Here is an 11210-nt window from a genome sequence, read left to right on the forward strand (position 1 = left end):
GAGCTATACATGTTTCTATCCCTTTCCCTTTCTGTCACAGTCTAGATCCAGACTGAGCTATCTCCGTCTGTCTCTGAGTCTGTCACTTTCTGTCCCTCTGTCATTTCTCTCTGTGTTTGTTTGAACTGGACCTGCCATTTCATTGGCATAGGGAACTCCCAGCATGGAACCATCTTTACCTTTGTATATTGGTGTTTATTCTTCAACTTCTAGTCTTAGGGAGTTGCCTGGGACCCTGGAAGATTAATTCACTTGCCCAGTGTCTCAGAGCCAGTGTATGCAGAGGTGGGATTGAAATTCAGTTTCTACTTACTCTAAGGCTAACTTTCTATCCACTATGCCCAAGTTGCCTCTCTTCTGTGGTCTTAGGATCAAAGAATGGAACTTGGAAAGATTAAAATTCAAACCTTCCATTTCACACATGAGTAAACTTGCCCAGTTTCAAAAAATAAATAGAAGGTCCTCTTAGTCTGTATATAACTCTTTCCCCCATGCCCTGGTAAATTCCTATGTCCTTTGTAAATAACAGGTCATTCTAAAAGTCTTAGTGCAGTTTTAAGGTTAAATAGCTTTTGGGTCTTTGGGGCACTAAGTACTTATTCATAGAATGATTACACTGGAGACAGGTAGAGGAGAAGTAATTTCCAACTTCAAGATGATATATACAGCATGACCTAGTGGATACAAGTCTGGAATTGAAGTCAAGAAGACAGGGGCACCTAGATGGCCCGTGGATAGAGCGCCAGCTCTGGAATCAGGAGGACCTGAGTTCAAATCTTGCCTCAGACACTTGCTAGCTGTGTGAACCTGGGCAAGTCACTTAAGGCTGATTGTATCCCCCTGAAAAAGTAAAGTCAAGAAGGCGAGTCCAAATCCCACCTCTAACACTCATTATATTTGCGCTCTTAAGCAAGTCACTTTACCTCTAGGTGCCTCAGTTTCTGTATCTATCTAAGCAATGAAGGAGTTGGACAAGATAGCTTCTTAGGTCATTTCCATCTTTAATTATGTGATGTTATTGTCCAATGTCATAGGAGCAACTCATCCTCCAAGTTTCCTAACTCTATCCTAAAGGCAGCCACGAAAGCCTCATGAAGGGACAACTTTTCCATAGTCTATTTCTCCTTCCCATTTCCAACTCATCAATAACCTTAACAAGTATTATTATGAATAGGGATTATAATTGCATTTGCCATTTGAAGAAATACAACATGATATATTTTTTTAGACTAGATCTCCCAATCTTGCACAAGCTGGAAGATGAGAGGCTAATTTAGGTTTGATCCAACTACTGATCAACATAGTTGTTTTAATATACAGTGTTTCTGACCGAGCTCAGTTAACCCCCCTCCTTACCTCAGAACTCCTAGGATCAAGAACTTTTCCAGGCTCCACCTCTCTGATAGCTGGCATTTCCGACCTGCATTACCTTGCCCAGCAGCATGATATTTTAATGGAATTTTTATAATTATACATATTATAGGTCATATACCAGCAGCTAGGAAATACTCATGGGCTTTCAAAAGAACATCTTCATCCGTTCATTTCCTGAAGCCATTTACTTTTTGAAGGTGAGATGCAAATAAGCCAGAACTTACTTTACATGTCTGCCCTCAACTCAATCCATCTTTTTCAAACTAATTCCATTTCCTATTGCATTTTTTGGAGTATAGCACAGTCCCATCACTCCAGGGATAAAATTTCCTTAAACAGTTTTGTATTATGCAGAACAAAAACCTATTACTATGTACACACCCTACCCATCAAAGAGTGTAGTGGAAATCACCCAAAGACTATTTTAAATGAAGAGACTCAGAAATCTCTTTTTGAGCCCCTGGTGATGAAATTTGCAAGTTCCATCCTGATAACATCTGTGAAATTTATTTGTTTGCCTTGCACCATCTCTTCCTCTGGGTAAAAAATCATATCTTGCTTTTCCAATTCACAACACTGCCTGATTTGCTTGAGCTTGAGTGGAAGGAGTTTAAAGTCTGTAGCTGTCACGAGGTGGCTCTGGGACTTGTACCAGAGCTAAGTCCAGTCTGGCAGTCTTAGGGAAATTTCGTTCTTTTAGGGAAAGTATTTTGAGAGTTAGAATCCAGGAATAGGAAACCACATTTGTCTCTAGGCATCTATTCTATTTAGTTGACAATTCGGGCCCATGGAGTATTCTGCTTCTCTGATCTCTGGGGTTCCCCTTACCCTCTGCATTTGAGGTCTCCTGGAATGTTGAAAAGACACAAACTCAAAGAATGCCCTATCCAGGCATAGATGAGAACCTGAGCTCCTCTATGTATTCAGAACCTGAGTCAATGTTCTTGCTTGATAGCTCATATTAGCAGTTCAGGCATCTCATAGATAATCAGTTTCACATTTCATGAGGATGGTTGCTAGAAACTGTGACTAAATAAAAAAAACATATTGTTATTCTATGGTGATGGTGAGATGTGCTAGAAGGTTTTAAAAGTTGAGTGCATTACTCCTTGCTTCCTTTTACATTCAATCAACGTACAATGATTCAATAGATTATCCAGGACAACTATAAGTCTCCCTGATTCATACTACCCCACTAGGTTCTTCTGCTGTGGTAGGAATACTGATTTAGGAGTAGTGTGGGCTCAATGCAGAGGAGATGAGAAAGAAGGAGAAGAGAGGGAAGGGCAGAGAAGGAAGACATGGAGGGGTGTGTGCCTGTGGGCATTTTAAATATGTAACTGAATGCCCAACTATAAACCAGATCCCAAGAAAAAATGTGGAACATGAATGATTCTGGCTTATCCTTCCTGTATTATTTGTTAAGCTATATTAGTATAACCTGGGGTTCTTATTGCAGTCTATTTTGTATTTTTAAGTTGGTGATTTATGAATACCTGAGACTACTACTAGGACTGGATTTGCATATATGTCCTTGTGTTCCTTGTGGGAACAAATGAAAAAGAATTTGAAGATCTTTGGAATTCTTCCAGATTTCTGAGTTAAGATATTGCCAAGAAGAATTAAGGGCTTCTGATTTTTTTTAAATAAGTATTTTTCCAATGAACAAAAATCAATTTTCTCTCCCTCCCATTCCACCCCAAACACACACAAAAGAGAAAAAGACAAAATAAGACCCTTGTAACATATAAGCATAGGCAAGCAAAACAAATTTCTGAACTGACAATTTCAAAAATATGTCTTATTCTTCACTTTTAGTCCATCAACTCTCTATAAGGAGGGTAGGTAGCATGGTTCCTCATTAGTTCTCTGGAAATCTAGTTTGTCCTGCAATATTCTCAGAGAGCACATTTAGGGCATCGGAGAACATAGTCCAACGTAAGGGAGAGTCCTGTGTTTGCCACAGTGGGGTGAAGGTAGAAGTCTAATACCATAATGTATGTATGCATGCATATATATATATATGTATAGATAGATGTAGACATAGATATATAAATATATGCAGTAAGGGAGAGTCAGAATTTAAAAATAACTTTGAGTTTGCAAATCTGGGTGACAAGAAGGATGATGGTACCTTAATATTAATTGGAAAATTTGAAAGAGGGGTAGATATGGGGGGAAATATAATGGAATGAGATCTTTGATAAAGATAATACATAACCCACCTATGCCTATATAGCCTGTGAAATACCTACCAAAAGTGAAAAGTAAATGCGCTGTTACTTACTTACCACCATACCACTATCCCCATGACTCTCTTCTCTCCAATCCATGTTTCACAAGGCTTCCAAAAATATTCACATAAAGCAAATCTGAATGTGTGCCTCCTTTATTTAAAAAAATTACAAAAGTTTGGGGCAGCCAGGTGGTGCAGTGACTAAGAGCGCTGGCTCCGGCGTCGGGAGACCCAGGATTGGTTCCAGCCTCAGATACTTGGCACCCACACGAAAATAACTGGCTGTGTAACCTTGAGCAAGTTACTTAACCCCAATTGCTTTAAAAAAAATTACAAAAGTTCCCCAATGACTCTAGGATCAAGTATTATTTCATCATTATCTCATCCTTTTAAATATCTATTTTGCATAAGTTTTATAACATACATAATTAGCAGTATAGTCATTTCTGTATATCAGTTATAAGTACACACATATTTTAAATGACTCCCTTTGCATTTCATCCTACTCCTTCCACTTCTAGTTGCCTTCCCTTGCTCTGAGTCTCTGAGAACATCCAAAGGATGACTACATATAATAGATTATGTTGATATTTTTCTGTTTAAGAGAATAATTTGGGTTGGGAAGGATCATGCTAAAGTATTGTAAAAGTAATTTTTGAAATGTCCCTAATCATTGAATAGAAAAGAACATATTGAAAATGAGTCCTTTTCATGCATCTTTATAAAATCTATAATTAAGGTGAAACATATGGTCTTTGAGATCTGCCCTGAGGCTTCTCAGAAAGGAACCCGAAAACAACATGTTTTAGAGAATGACTAGTCACTCTTAGGTGGAGAAGTGTTTGATTCCCAAATGGAGAACAAAAAGTGTTCAGTTCTATTGACTCTTGGCTGTGTCTGTCAGTTCATGTCTACCATTATTGGGGATCTAGAGACAGACCCTCCTAGAAGTGCAAGTTTAGCACTGATTGATTAGGAGAAAACCATGCATTAAGAAGTATAGAAACAAGTTCATGACCTTTTCATCAAAAAGACCCATGGAATGAGTGAGGAAGGCAAATCTACCACGTAACAATATTTACTGTTAAGGGTCCATTCAAATTAAAATTAATCATTCAATAAATAAATAGGTTTGAAGCATTTATCATTTATTGGGCTAAGTGCTGGGGGTAAAATACAAAAATGATGTGGTATCCTCCAATAGCTAATATTCATATAGCTGGAGTAACATCTATAGGTATATGTTTATATAGCAATAGATAGATGATAGATAGATAGATAGATGATAGAAAGTTAGATAGAAAATAGATGATAGATACATAGATAGATAGAAGATAGAAGACAGACAGACAGACAGACAGATAGATAGATAGATAGATAGATAGATAGATAGATAGATAGATAGATAGATAGATAGATAATGTCTTTTACACAAGAAGAAAATGACCTGCCTAATCCCCAACTCCTGTACACAGAATTGAGGGCTTGATGAGCAGATTCCAGAGGACTGAGACACAGTAGACTGACCAGTCAAATTCATGGAAAGTAAGAACAAATGAATTTAATATGAATAAAATAGGAAAAATTGTGCAGAAAAATATTAGATGAGAAAGAGACTGTGCAAAGCAGGCTGATACATGCACATACACATCTCTCTCTATATATATAGATATATCTATATATATACATATATATCTATATACATACATACATATATATATATATATTTGCTTCCCCCATTTGAGTATAAATTCTTCAAGGGGACTGTCTCACTTTTGTCTTTGTACTTATAAAATTTAGGTCATATCTCTAACTATTCAGATATATAAAGAGGTATTTATATTATGTTAATTATATTAATTAGATCATATCATATATCATATAATATTATGCTTCCCCCTTTTAATGCATATATATCATAAGATGAATATCTTGTATCTATATCTAGATATGATATCTATCTATATACATATGGATGTTTATGTATAGACATGTATTATACACATACATATATACATAAATATGCACAAAATCAATGCAAGTTAGCAGGGGAAGTAACTGGGACTGAAGGGAACCAGGAGAGACTTCATGTAGAAAGATGTGGTGGAGGAAACTAAGGATTCCAGATAGAGGAAGTAAGAAGAAGGAGCATTCTAGCCACTGAAGACAGCCAAAGTCAGCAGAATGTGTTTTTCAAGGTCAGTCATAAGATGTATGGAAAAATGCATGTGTGTATGATGGGGGATAGTATGTGTGTATGTGTATGTCTTGTGTTTGAAAAGAAGCCACTTTCTCATGCCCCAGCAGTATAAGTAGTCATGTTAAAGTATACTGAGAATGATTAAACTGAAGCTTTCTAGAAGGAAAGGTCCTACCTAAACCCAACTCCTGTTACTTACAGTTGAGGACTGGAGAGGCAGATTACAGGGGACTGAGACACAATAGACTGACTAGTCAAATACATAGCAAGTAAGCATAAACTAATGTAATATGAATGCAACAGGAAAAAAATAGCAGAAAGATATGGACAGGAAGGAGGTTGAGCAAAGTAGGCTGGGTATCTTGTAATAGAAGTGGATGACCAGGATTAACACAGAGGATCATCGTCTACATTATTGTTACTCTTCCCATTTGTTACCTTAACACCATGGTTTTTGTTGCATGTTCCCCAGCATTACTTCATTGAAAGTGCCTTTTAAAATTCCTAAGAAGTTGATATACTGTCATTAGGGAACATGGGAAATACTAGGTGAAAACCCCTATAGTAGCTGCCTAAAATAGACCTGGGATTTAAAGAACCCCAAGAGTCTAAGGGTAGTCCTTAGAAACCCAGTAGGTAGCACTAGCTGACCAAGCTGAGTACTGGTTGATACAATAGTGAAGTGGTACCATGAGCCTGGGATGTTTAAGGGAACTGGCAAGTGACCCCAGAGTCCATGACAAGACAGATAACATTGAGTTCTCTAGGAACTGTTTAAGTAAAGAGGCCCTAAAGCTGTCACAGAAGGCCCTTAGTACATCAGAGAACCTTATCATAGAAGTAACAGTTTGGAGAGCCTCCAGTAGGAGCCACTCCTGATGGGACAGACAGCAGAATGAACACCACAGATAGACCGCAATTTAATTCAATTCATTGATATAACTACCTATGAAGTGCCTATTTAACAGATACTTTTTAAATGTCAAGATGTACACAAAATGGAGATATTTTGGGGGAAGGGAGGAGGGATTTTGGTACCTGATTATCAAGACATGAGTTTTTCTTACAAATCAAACCTGAGGCTTCCCATCTGAAACTCTGCTAGTCTCTGTTGATGAAAGTCAGTTCTTTCCAATGTGAAGAGAAGAAACAGTGAAATAAATTATCCTGCAATGGGACTAACATGAAGAAACACTGAGACAGTATAGGGAAGGAGAACCAGAGAATAGTATGGGACAGTGGTGAGAACATTGCCAGCATGAATCAGACATTCTCCAGGGCCCTGGCCTCATTTCTAGTTGAATCTCTATACTGAATTTAATGCACTACTCATGTCCTCTTGATTCTTCTTTCATCTCTTTATTATTCCCACCACAGAAAGTCTTTCTATTCATTGCCAATTCAGTGAGTATTAACAAGCTTCATTATTAAGACATTGGCATCTTGCTCAAGCCTCTGTGTTCTTAAATATAGAGCTAGGAAAAAAGACAGTTTGGGGCAAAACTCAGTATGTGTTTGTAGTAGGAGCAGGCTGTCTACTGAGCGTGATCCAATGCAGATTGAGGTGCCAGGGATAATGAAGCCAGGGAGCTGCTGTTGATCAGAGGAAGCTCCAGGATGTCAGAATACTGGAAGGTTCATGATAGGAGGAAGGAATGCATTAGGAGACAAAAAGAGGTAGGAGCCATTTGGAATATTTGGAAAAGAGATCAAAGTTAGAGAGAAGGGGCCATATAGAGGGAAGAATCCTAGGTTGCTCTGAGTAGAATTGTACTAGAACATCAGTTGTTATGGGCCATGGTCTATTGAGCAGGAAATAACCAGCACTATATCTCACACTTAAAGGGTAAGACTTCATGTGATCCATTCTATGGGGAAGGAGATGCAGACGTGAACTGGAGTAGAGGGGAACCTAGCGCTAAAGAGCTGTATTAAATCTCCATTCAGGCTCCCAATAGGGAGCAAGCTAAGAAAATATGAAGGAATGATTGACATTTTATTCCTCCTGTATTCCCAAGTATTGAAGGATAGTTTCTCCATCCCTCCAAAAGTTTTCTGTCCTATTTAGCTACCTTGAGAGGTATAGGAGATCTTATTAATTTTCATATAGGAGAGGGAAGAGTATAATTCAACTACTTGATTTTCTCCTATTATTTGTTGTTTTTCTATCTTAAATTATTTTATTATTGGACTGGTAACTTTTATATAGACTAGTCATAAGTGGTAGCTCATTAGTGGGGGCTTAGATTAAAATAAATACAATCAGTAAGGGGGAAATTAAGAAGTAGCTCCAGGGACAGAGTTCTTAGAGTCTTCAGTGGCCTGCATAAGTGTATCACATAGACATTTCCAAAGCCAGAAGATTTCACACCTTGAACTACACAGACATGGGCTCTTAAGACAACAAATTGTGAATAGATATATTATATTACAGGTAGACTCACTATGACAAATGTTAGTTACACCATGGGCCAAGTCATTGTCAACATGTGCACTTCTCTTGCTTTACCTTGAATTTGTGTTGGCTCTTAATTACCTATGTTAGGTGAACATGTTTCCAGGGAAAAGGGCATGCTGTTGCTAAGATGTGAAGTGTGTGTATTGCCTTTAGATTCAGTACATAAAAGTGAAGCTTGTCAGTGCAATGAATAGTAAGATCCTGAGGAAAGGGGCTGTTTCATTTTGTCTTTGTTTCCCAAGTACCTAGCATAGTGTATGTACCAAAGTACATAGTTAAGTATTTAATGTTCAGGTCACTGTGCAATAATATTGAATGGGATGATTTTGTACTTTGCTTTTTTCTAAACTCTTCAGGTTTGCTGGAGTAATTCATAGCAAGAAATTCTTTTTTATTTAGAACCCTGATCCCTGGCCTTAAAAAAGTCACACTCCAGCCCAATGGAAATGAAATTTTCAAAGCTAAAGAAACCTCTTAGACTTACAATGTTCACTTCCTGCCCTCTTCCCATTGTTTCAGGCTATAGAAAAGAGTGAGAAACTGGCATTATATCTTTCCTAATCCTGAGTATCCTAAGTCCTCTCCTCTGACTCTCCCTCCTTTCACCTAATTGTTAGGCATAATTTGCCAATTAAAAGTATAGTCATTAGCAATACAGCATAGAAAACCCATAAAGTGGATATTATAGTGTTCTCCAAACACCAGTGTTATGAGATTCCACTGTATGGGGATGGGAGAGTAGTTGGGGAGCCAAGAATCTTAGTTAGATTTCTGATTAAAAACAAGAATGAAAACAATTCTTCTACTGGTTGGTATAATATTCAGTTCTCATTAAGCTGAGGAGCTTTATACTGACTTGCAATGGAAGCTGCTACATGAAATGTACAAGAAAATTGGATGTATTTTGTCCTGATTTTTCGCCTGCCTTCATTTAAATAGCAGTTTCACATCTGCAACGAGAGAGTAGGGTTGAATGCATTTTCCCACAAGTAAATGCTATCTATAACAACAGAATAGGAATGCAGTTTATTCAATTTCTGAACAATTTCCTTTAGAGACTTAAGAGTAGGCTTACAAAAGAGGTCAACTATCTGTTATTCTCCCCCTTCATCTTACTCTCGCTCTGTAACTCCTGTCTTAACTGCCTATAATGAGATACTTCCAGTTCTTACTCTAACAGTGATGGAAATGTAGGAAATGTAAGATTTTAAGTAACTGCTGCAGCCTGGTATTTTTTTTTTTATTTTGGCCTGGGGTAAATCTTTGTAATCAGTGAAGCAAGCTCTGAGGTCAGCGGGTGTGTGTTAATTCTGACTAATGTAAACATTACCCTGCTGAGCACCCACCATCCAGGGATCAACTTGGAAGTGCATCTCAAGCTATGTCCTGCAGTTTGGTAATTAGAGGTAAGCTGTGTGTTCAGTTGAGCCTGTGGGCAGCATCAGATCCCTCTATGTTTGGAGCTAAGCAAAGGCCAGTATTGAGAAGGGAGGCTGTAATTTTTATTTCTTCTTTTTTTAAATTTCCCCTGCCTAAATATGTTTTATATTTTGAGGTTGGGCAAGGGGATGCTTTTAAAATCAGGACTCTTTGCTTTTATAAGTAGGCAAAACCAAAACTTGGTTTCATTTTCAAATGATGTCCAAACTGTTGATTGTTTTAGAAATTGTTGGGAGACTGAACTGAGGAATAATATGTTGCCTGGTATAGAGTGGGAAACTAGGTGATATAGTGGATAGAACAAGAGGTCTGGAGTCAGGAAGACCTGAGTTCAAATGTAGCTTCATACAGTTACTAGCTGTGTGACTCTAGGCAAGTCAACCCTGTTTGCCTCAGTTTCCTCATCTGCACGATGAACTGGAGAAGGAAATGGCAACCACTCCAGTATCTTTGCCAAGAAAAACCAAAATGGTGACACAAAGAGTCAGACACAACTGAAGATAACTAAACAACCGGTGTAGAGCAGGTTAGGGTGTCTGCTACTAATTTTTTTACTGAAAGCTCAGTGAGGAGCAAAAGCTTCCCAAGGAAGCATTGCCTGATGCTTCTGGAAACCTTATGGCACCAGTGTGTTAAATATGTTGGGAAATATAGTCCATTCATTAATAACTCTCTCAAATTGTCGGTTACCTTCACCAATGGTTACCATGCACTCAGTTGGAAATAGGTTGTCTGTGTATCTTGAAACAGCACACTCCCTTAGAAGAGATAATTTATTCTGACCTGGGTAGCTAAGTCACTGCAGGTGCTGTGGGAGGCTGTTCATAGCAATCAGGCAGCCACTAAAGTGAAATCTATCTTTTCTTTCCATTCTTCAAGTTTTCTCTTCGATGAAAGAAAACTGGGCATTGACTGAAATGATGTGGTCTTAGTGGCTTCTTCCACCTTGGTCAGAACTTGGCTTCTCTGGACAGCTTCCAACTAAATTCAGATTAATCACAATGACATATCTTAATCTCTGAGAACAGACAATGAAGTATACTTTCCTCTACTCAACTGAAAAGTGGGGGACCATGGATGTAGAACACTTCAACTATTGTTGGATATGACTGTGTTTTGCTTAATTATTTTTCTTTGTTACAAGGGAATGTTCAATGGTGGGATGGGAGATGTATTAGTAAATAACTGGTATAAAGAAAAAATACATCAATAAAACTTAAATTAAAAGAAAGGAATAGAAAGTTTTTAAATTTACAAAAAGAGGGAAGGAGAAGTAGGGCAAAGTCCTATTTTTGTATTATCAAAAGTCAAAATTGTTAATTAAGTGCAGACTCTATCAGGCACAGTTGAATGGTATTAAAAAGAAAGATACAGAAAAAAGACAGAGATAGAGATGCATAGAGACTGGACAGGATTAGGAGACAGAGAGAGAGAGACAGAGAGAGAGAGAGAGACAGAGAGAGAGAGAGAGAGAGAGAGAGAGAGAGAGAGAGAGAGAGAGA

This window comes from Petaurus breviceps, unplaced genomic scaffold (assembly GCF_028583685.1).
Source record: "Petaurus breviceps papuanus isolate PSGF00001 unplaced genomic scaffold, PetGlider_PUasm1.0 91133, whole genome shotgun sequence".
Classification (NCBI taxonomy): domain Eukaryota; kingdom Metazoa; phylum Chordata; class Mammalia; order Diprotodontia; family Petauridae; genus Petaurus; species Petaurus breviceps.